This window comes from Oreochromis aureus, linkage group 9, assembly GCF_013358895.1.
Source record: "Oreochromis aureus strain Israel breed Guangdong linkage group 9, ZZ_aureus, whole genome shotgun sequence".
Classification (NCBI taxonomy): Eukaryota; Metazoa; Chordata; class Actinopteri; order Cichliformes; family Cichlidae; genus Oreochromis; species Oreochromis aureus.
The window spans coordinates 37,467,520-37,477,370 of record NC_052950.1 but is presented as its reverse complement, the minus strand read 5'-3'; the positions used below and the strand labels follow the sequence as shown (position 1 = coordinate 37,477,370).

Here is a 9,851-nt window from a genome sequence, read left to right as displayed (position 1 = left end):
AGAACTATTGATAACTTTTGTGTTAAGTTAAGGACTGATCCGTCTGAAATTCATAGCCAGCTCTGACACGGTGCCATCAATCTTTGAATGCAGAAAAACAGCAGTGTATCCAGAAAACACATTATATGCTGCAATAAATGCACTGCCCAAGTGTCCCCTCTCCCCACTGCCTTTCAGCAGCAGGCAGCAGCAAACCGGTCGTCAGAGGAGCCAAGATGATGATTAAGTTTAACATTTTCTACAATATTGACAAAGCACTTTAAGCACAAGATTGTTAGTTAATAATTTAGAAATGAATATTGTCTGTATGGACTTCCCCCCCCAAAGAAAGTGCACATGTAAAACTGCGGTGTTAAGCGATGCGGTTGAAAAATTTGAGTGCGCCTAAATTTTGTGCCGGTGCGCCTAAATTTTTAAAGTTAGGCGTACCGGTGCACCCATGTCAAAAAGTTAGTCTAGAGCTCTGTCTATCTACAAATATCACATATATAAATATAATATAAATACCTTTGGACCAAAATGCAAAGTGAAACACGCCACAGGAAAACTACAAATCTCCCCTTTCAGCCTACACACCAACTGAGCAGTGGAGGCTAACACCAAAAGGGGCAGTTAACCTAGTCAGCAGACAATGGCGCTAACTAGGACCAGCTAGCTAGCCCATCTCAGCAGAGGTGTTTTCAGAGAGGTTGAAGAGTACAATAACTGAGGGGTGACTGTGATGACAGGGGGATATGTTTGCATGTGGGGATGCGCACACGTCATCACAGATCATCTGCCATAAAGGTGTGAATAAAGGTTTCCTCAGCCAGGCGTGATATCCCATACCACGTGTGTTGTATCGAGTGCATTGACTGAAAAGGAACTACTTCAGCCATTGGTTTAAAACTAGTGTTAATGGAGGAAGTTTGAAGGTTGAGTTAGTTCCACGACTGCATTTCACTCACTGCCTCTGTTTGTATCTCTGTCACTGCAGGACCAACATGGAGCGAGACGTCAGCGCTCTCAGGAGGCCGACAAACCTCACAGAAGAAAGAGAGAGAAAACATACAGCTGTGATGAGTGTGGGAAGTCTTTTACCCGTCCTGAAAGCTTAAAAAGACACCAACTCATACACAGTGGAGTTAAAGCACACAGCTGTGAGTTGTGTGGAAAGTCTTTTACACAGAGTGCATACTTAAAAACACACCAACTCATCCACAGTGGAGTTAAAGCATACAGCTGTGAGTTGTGTGGAAAGTCTTTTACCCTTACTCAAACCTTAAAACAACATCAACTCATCCACAGCGGAGTTAAAGGGTACAGCTGTGAGTTGTGTGGAAAGTCTTTTAACCGGGCTGGAAGCTTAAAAACACACCAACTCATCCACAGTGGAGTTAAAGCATACAGCTGTGAGTTGTGTGAAAAGTCTTTTACCCATGCTGAAAGCTTAAAAACACACCAACTCATCCACAGTGGAGTTAAAGCGTACAGCTGTGAGTTGTGTGGACAGTCTTTTACCCAGGCTGGAAGCTTAAAAGCACACCAACATGTTCACAGTGGAGTTAAGCCGTATACTTGTGATGAATGTGGAAAGTCTTTTACCCAGGTTGGAAGCTTAAAAAGACACCAACTCATCCACAGTGCAGTTAAAGCGTACAGCTGTGACTTCTGCGGACAGGCTTTTCACCGTCCTGAAAGCCTAAAAAGACACCAACTCATACACAGTGGAGTTAAAAAGTACAGCTGTGAGTTGTGTGGAAAGTCTTTTACTTTATATCAAAATTTCAAAAGACACCAACTCATCCACAGTGGAGTCAAAGAATACAGCTGTGACTTGTGTGGAAAGTCTTTTACCCATGCTGGAAGCTTAAAAACACACCAACTCATCCACAGTGGAGTTAAAGCGTACAGCTGTGAATTGTGTGGAAAGTCTTTCACCCAGGCTGGAAGCTTAAAAACACACCAACTCATCCACAGTACAGTTAAAGCGTACAGCTGTGATCAGTGTGATAAAGCTTTTACTCAAAGTATCCACTTACAGCGTCATCAAGTGACCCACTCCGGATTCAAGGCGTACAGCTGTCACATTTGTGGAAAAACTTTCCGCTGGCTAGTTAGCCGAGACATTCACCTACGGATTCACACAAAAAAGGATGTTTGCTGCTGTGATCAGTGTGGCAAAATTTTTGTGACATACAAAAACTTAGAGAAGCACATGTTAACCCACACTGAGGAGAGACCTTATAAATGTGAACTGTGTGAGAAGACTTTTAAATCTCCACTTAACCTCAAATCACACCAAAAGATTCACAGCAGAGAGAAACTCTACAAGTGCAGTCACTGTGAGGTATGTATTTTTCTTTTTACAGTTTTACAATTTTATATGAATGAAGTTTAATTTCAAAGCCTAAATGAGACATGAAAACTTCATGTCTCATTTAAGACATGAAGTTTTAAGACATGAATATTCTGAAGAAAACTTCAGAATATTGAGTCAAATCTGACACAAATCTCCTGAAACTTTCCTGATGTTGGAAAAATGTAAAGTTTTAAAAGCTCCTCCCCTTTCTATCTATCTAACATTCACACTCCAATAGATGCATCGGAGAGCAGCTCGGGGTTAGGAGTTTAACCACCAATTATCTTCCCAATAAGTAGATTACCTACAAATTAAGAGTCATTGTAAGCCAGTAAGCTGAGTGTTATAATGTAAATAGTAAAATGTAATTGGATGCTGGCACAGATGCTCTTTATTTTAGGCAGTGTTCAAGATAAAAATGTTGAAGGAATTCCCTGACCTTCACTGTCTTTTATGTCTTTGTTTAGAAGCAGAGCGACACAGATGGATCCAGTTCTCAACCCTGTCATCACTGTGGTGGTGAGAAAGAGTTACTGTATGACCTTTGTGGAAAGACGTTCAATCAGCAAGAGAGCCTAAAACGACATAATTGTAGACACACTGGAGACAAAATGAACTACTGCAAACAATGTGGGAGAGGCTTCACCACACCAAGTGAATTAAGAGAACATGAACTCTGTCACAGTGAGGTTAAAAAGCAAGTCTGTGACCAGTGTGGGTCATCCTTCATCACTGCAGATCATCTTGAAGTGCATAAACGATCCCACGCTGTAAATAAACAGTTTCACTGTTACCAATGTGCAAAAACATTCACTTCATTATCTGCTCTGTGCAAACATCAGCGTGATCATGCAGAACCAAAATCACTGGATCACAATGAATCTGAAGAGACAGAAAGATCCTCTTCTGGTTTCAGAATCATACTTAAAAACCTTGAGATCAGGCTCCACAGAGTTCAGATGGAGTCTCCTGTAAAGAGTGTCAGCTGATGTCACACTTGGATCTGATTTCTTGACTTTCTGGGATTTAGAAAGTTCGAAAGATATTGATAAGATCATTAACTTTTTTTCTTTTTTCCTGTACAGAATTTTACAATGATATAGTAGTCATTTCTCCAAGGTGGCGCCTGTGTGCGTCTTAACTTTATTTAAATTTATTTGTGTATATATTTTTGCAAAGTACAAGACTTAGAATCAAAGTCCGAGTCACAAACTCTCACGACCCCCCCGAAAAAAAACCCATGTCTCCCCTCCACCCCCAAGGATAAACTCCTTAGAAAAATCCCTCCGGCTTCGTTCAAGCTCCCAGCACTCCTAACCCCGATAGGGACTCCCCTCTATCCCCCAAACCTTGTGTTATAACAGGGAAACCGATGAAAAAACCTTAGGACCCCTCTTCTCACATCCGGCGCACAGCCTAAACTGTCCGTCTTACTCACTCCATCTCAGTTCCCGAATGATTCTTGCCTATTTTCGAAACTTTGCACCCCGAGACCAACTCTGCCTCCTAGGTGTGCCTAACTTTGCCGGCTGCCAATCACATATCAAATGGGCGGCTCCCACGGCACCCCGGATAGCCAATCGGCTACAGGTCCGATTTACCTTCTCTGCCATAGGTTCACTGGCTGGCTGTCACTCAGGATAAATAATCTAACATTTAGGCTTAAATTTAACTCTTTTTTTTTTTTTTTTTTTTCCCAAAAAAGAAAAAAAGACCTTTGTCTCTTTTCTTAAACAACATGGATGCCATACCTGCCAACCTGACCCTGCTCGCCCAGACCCCTGTAACCAGCTACACAGGTTCCGCGACGCCAGTGCAAGTCACACGAATGCATCTTTGCAGGGTCCAGCCAGAATCCGCTAAACCCTTGGAAGAGAGATTCCGTCTCAGATGGTAAATGGCCTGTATTTATATAGCGCTTTTCTAGTCCCTAAGGACCCCAAAGCGCTTTACATATCCAGTCATCCACCCATTCACACACACATTCACACACTGGTGATGGCAAGCTACGTTGTAGCCACAGCCACCCTGGGGCGCACTGACAGAGGCGAGGCTGCCGGACACTGGCGCCACCGGGCCCTCTGACCACCACCAGTAGGCAACGGGTGAAGTGTCTTGCCCAAGGACACAATGACCGAGACTGTCCAAGCCGGGGCTCGAACCTGCAACCTTCCGATTACAAGGCGAACTCCCAACTCTTGAGCCACGATCGTCTCAGCTCCGGTGCATTTTGGGGCTACGCCTTCAGCCTCAGAGAGCGCGAGCTCTATTTCTACAAACTAAAAGCCGGTGAAGGTTTTCGCCCTCTAACACCTCGGATTGCCTTTACATCGTCTGACTGGGCTGTTTTGAGCCTCATTGCGACACCCGAAGTGCAGAAGAGCCAGCGAGAGACAAGCTGGAACTCGCAGACGTATCCGTCCTTCAAACAAGAAGAGCAGCAACGGCTTTTAAACTTGGTGGGGAAAAAAATTGTTACATACAGCCAGTGGGAGACACGGAGCACGCCATTCTGTCGCTGGTCGCGACCCGGCCGGTAACCCAGGACATTCTCACAGATGAATTTGTTTTGGACCTTTCCAACAGCCAGTCTTGTTTTCAACACCATGCTCCGGATTCTCTCGCATGACTGGCTGAAGAAGCCCGAGAAGGGTGGAAAAATCTTAGAACTTTTTAAGTTGGAGCTGGTTATCGTCGGAAAAATGCTGAGACGCTCTACTTAGCACCACCCCTGATCCGGCCCCTTACCCCGCTTCCTCCTCCGCCAGTCCTTTTTAAAATCTCAACGCTCAGTTTCTTCTCCACACCAACCCCGACAATGCTCACACAGGATAGTTTCAGAGCCCCTGCCGCTGCGGCTCAAGCATTCTTCGAGCCTTCCGCTGATTCTACCCCACCTCCAAGCCCTCCAGCACATTTGGCTCAAGTCAGAGGCGTTGCTCAGGTCTATGTCTTTGAGCTCAGAGATTATTCATGAGACATAGAGCACTCGGCAAGAAATCGACACCAGCGTCATGGAGGTTACCAGGACAATAATCCACAAAGTCACACAATTTGCGGCCCCACTAGTAATCAGTATTTCTTCTCTTTCCTCTTACTTTTCTTTTCTTTTTTTCTTTTTTTTTTTTAATTTTAGAAAAATATTTTTTTTTGCTTTGTTTGCATCAAATAAAACATGTTTTATTTGACGCAAAATCAATGTCATCATTTCTTTGACCTCAATGAAAATGTATTGTTTTCATTATATCAAATAAAACTTTCTTGGAAAAGCAAGAACCAATCTCATTATTTGTTTTACCACGTTCACAAAATAAATATTTTTGGAAACTGATTACATGAAATAAGTATGCAGGTTGATCCTGAAATAAAACAATAGTTAAAGATAACTTCAAAGATCACTCATGGCTGAGCAACTTTTATTGAAACAAACTTATTATAACCCTTCTCATCCTGGTAGTTTAGGCAGTGTGCAAAAACTGGTTAAAAGCGTGCAAGATGAAACCGGTACAAAGATTAACATGCGAACAGTTCAAGACTTCCTGTCAGAGCAGGACGCTTATACTTCACACAGAGCTGCGCGCCTGCGCTTTCGGAGAAATCGTGTGTTTGTTCCGAGACCTCTTAATCAGCTGTTCACATTTCAACTTTTAACTATTTACATTTTCAGCCTTTTCCTTTTAAACAAATTTAAAGTGAAACAACACAAAACACTGCAAACCACAACGCAAGTAAATATAAAATAAAATATGAAATCACAAAGAAGATGCACGTTCACACACACAGTGTGAATGTGTGTGAATGGGTGGATGACTGGATATGTAAAGCGCTTTGGGGTCCTTAGGGACTAGTAAAGCGCTATATAAATACAGGCCATTTACCATTTAATGTAGGGATTGTTGGGATTTAGAGATTCTTTTATTGCGGCCATATACTCTGCCTTATGATAAATGCATTAATAACATGTTCTACAGTATTATTTTATCAGTAATATTGTTTACAGGGTTCATATTGCATTGAATATGTTTGTCATCACATTCATTCTATTCACAGGTTGAGTTCATTCTATACACAATGCATAACTGTGCTTGTTTAGAGTTGATGTTCTATCCAAGAGGGTTTTAAGCTTCACTGGTGAGAGTGTCCAGGTGATACATGTTGAGGGAAGATGAGAACATAGCAGGTTAATTGCATGCATGCTTACAATACACATAAATCTAGTAGCAGGCCTGAGCGAAGGCCCAAGTGTCTTCTGCTTCTTATTTGAGACCTGCGCCAATTTAGTCTACTTAGTGATTGAGGACGAAGGTCCATTATTAGCCCTTAGAGGCCCTGAAGCTTGAAGTTATTACCTTAAAAGGAAGGTGTTATCAAAGAGAGAAGTTATATGTCTGTTTATAGTTATTAGAGATGTACAAGATGTACCCTTGTCTGTAAACAATGACTGGACATAATGTATTTTTGACCTGTATTGACGTGTATGTGGGGGTGTGATCCTCTATGCTATAAAACCAGAACTCAGTGTATTTTTGTCAGAGCAAATAAGCCATATGCTGATGGTTGTTCTCCGTTGTCAATAAACTCATCGTTTGATTGTACTTTTCTGGGCCTCCGTCGTTTGTTGTCTGGTCTACAGTTGACCGATCTCGCTTCAGGATGCACTTTTTTGGAAACGAGTACGAGTACTTGCATTTCAGTACTCGCCGATACCGAGTACTTAATAAAAACATGATTTAAATTTACAGGTAACAGCTTTAGTCCTATAATTTAACAAAAACAAAACAAGGGACTGGTTTGGAATTAAGAACATTTATTTAAAATGAAAAGCATATTGTATGCAACATATTACAGAATCAGTGCAATTCAAGTATCTTTTTCACTTTATTGTAAACTCTGCCGCTTCGAACAACACAAGGGGCATTAATAAACATCTTTGCTGTTAGTGCACAATATTTGAATAAACTAACAACATCCACCAACATAGAACTGTGGACGACTCACTTTAAGTTAGTGGCAGGTTTTTGTTTTGTTTTTAAGAAAAGTAGCTTTTCTGCATTATCAGCAGTCAGACTGTTTCTGTTTTCATCTATAATGTGCAGTGTTGGGGAGTAACGGAATACATGTACCGCCGTTACGTATTCAGAATACAAAATATGAGTAACTGTATTCCGTTACAGTTACCGTTTAAAAAGGTGGTATTCAGAATACAGTTACTTTGTTGAAATAAATGGATTACACGGCGGTACTTTCCTGTTTCATATTGTCGCGGGTCAGGACTGTTTGGGTTTGTTTGACAGCTACATTCTGTTGTTCCAGGCGGCAGCGTTACGGTTGCCATGGTTACAGGGACGCGCTCTCTCTCTGCGTGTTTCCTGGGTGAGAGAGCTTTTTTTTTGTTGTTGTTGTTGTGCTAAGCTAAAGGCAGAATGCTACAGGCATAGCTCTAAAGCATGTAGCCTGATGGGCAGTGTAGTCCGTGCTGCAGGGAGAATGGACTACCATACCCGTTATGTGTCTGTGAGCGAGGGAGGGAGAGAAAGGAAAAGTCCGAGCTGTCACGGAGCAAAAACGGGAGCTGGAAGCATGTAAATATAATAATAACCACAGCAGCCAAGAAGAGTGCCTGAGCAGCCCATTTGTAAGTAAGCTATTAAGACTCAACTGTACACTGTGTTCGTGTTTTCCTCCGGAAAAAATAAGTTCTGTTGGAGAAGCCTTTCAACGCCTCTCTCTGTCTCCCGCAAGCAAAGTTGACCCAGACAACAAAGTAAAGCTAGTTTTCGGCTACCAGCCCGACACGGAACCCACCGTATTAGCCAGAGGTCCCTTTACTACGTTTCGGAGCCGCGGACCTTCAGTAACAGTAATAAATCACAGCAATAGGACATTCATGTAGTTGTAAACAGCATGATAATATATTAAGTATTCCAAAGTATTCAGAATACGTTACTCTCATTGAGTAACGTAACGGAATACGTTACAGTATACATTTTGGGGCATGTATTCAGTATTCTGTAGTGGAATACATTTTAAAAGTAACCTTCCCAACACTGATAATGTGTGACACTGAGCTAAAAGCCTTTCACTTTCCACACTGCTACATGGGGCTGAGAGGTATTTACGGGCAATTTTAGCCAAAGTGGAGAACCTGATTTTGTTGACACCCCAGTACTTCAGAGGACTGTCTTCACGAGGGCTTGGGGCCTCTCCGAGGTATGTGTCGAGCTCAATGGCAGCACCTGCTGCCAGCGGCTGTGCTGCCTGGGGCTGCTCCTTAGCGATTTCTTCAAACACAGTGTCCAGACTGCTGCTAGTGCTGGCCTGGGCCTTGAGGAACAGTTTAGCAGGAGGTTCTGCAGCTTCTGCCCGACTCCCCTCTGCCTCAGCTCTGGACATCATCTGCAGCTCCTGCTTCAGGTGCAGCTTGGTTGGAGAAGAAGCGATCTTTAAACTTGCACAAAATCATAAATGTATTAATATATGGAAAAATAGGACTGATTTTAGTTTCCCCTAAACCACTGTGACAAATGCCAGCCATTTGACTTTCTGGTAGTAATAAGGAAAATGTGTTTCATATTATATATATTGCATACATTTGTATTTGTGTATTTTAGTTACAAATATATAATATTTCAGATGTAAAATAATCTTGCATTTAGTACTGTAGTTTATCATTGAATCCCTTTTGCACACAGACTTTACCTTGGGTCAAGTATGGTGGAGATGAAGTACAGTGGGTTGGTCGCTGAAGCGCTTCTTGACAGCTGCCAGTAAGGTAGCTTTCATTGTCTTGACGCCGTGGTCCTCGTCTGTTTCTCTGTTTAGAAGTCTCACTAGCACAGTACAACGCTTTGTACTCGTTGTCGTGTTGGGATTTTAGGTGCTTGATTAAATTACTTGTGTTAAATGCGCTACCTTTTGAGCCTCCTCTGGACAATTTCGCTGAGCACAATTTGCGGTCCGCCTCTGTTTTTGCGTCTTCGTTCACTTTGAAATAGTTCCACACGGCTGACATGTCTCGCCTCGCCTTCTCCCAGCTCCAAGCTGCAGCCAGGGCCTGGGGCGGGCACTCGGCGCCTGTGATTAACCCCTTCCATGCCGCTCAGACATAGACAGGTCTGAGACTGTGGTATCGGTCCCCGGTATCAGGGGGACTTTTAACGAGTACTTTCGAAAATGTGGTATCGAGGCCGATACCAGATACCGGTATCGGTGCATCCCTAATTTAATGTGACGTTGTTGTCCATGGCTCTCTTTCCCCCTCTTCCCAGCTTTGCGCTGGGAAGAGGGGGAAGCGGAGTGACGCGGAAAAAAGTGCGAGGGAGAGGGTGAAAGAAAGTTGGTTAGGATGCTAACACGTTGAGATCAGAGGTTAAGGCCTGCCTTAGGCGTATCGACTCAGATATTTATCTAAAATATAACCCAATTGTTAAAAAGTTTCTCAAATTCACATCCGGAAGCCTATATCGTCTCAGGTTATTTGCACCGCTTGCATATATGCTTGGTGTCCCAC

The 9,851-nt window shown here is 42.8% G+C and overlaps 2 long non-coding RNA genes across 2 annotated transcripts in view; both read left to right on the top strand.

The window, feature by feature from the left end:
- The window catches only part of LOC120441790, a 17,347-nt gene extending 15,541 nt beyond the window's left edge, over positions 1 to 1,806 (top strand). The window contains exon 3 of the long non-coding RNA XR_005614286.1: positions 977 to 1,806. This is a non-coding gene — a long non-coding RNA (uncharacterized LOC120441790). The remainder of the gene's footprint in view (positions 1 to 976) is intronic.
- A 69-nt stretch (positions 1,807 to 1,875) lies between these two features.
- LOC120441777 lies at positions 1,876 to 3,610 on the top strand. The gene is made up of 2 exons (XR_005614270.1): positions 1,876 to 2,329; positions 2,809 to 3,610. It is a non-coding gene; the product is annotated as an uncharacterized LOC120441777 (long non-coding RNA).
- Positions 3,611 to 9,851: the final 6,241 nt, after the last annotated feature.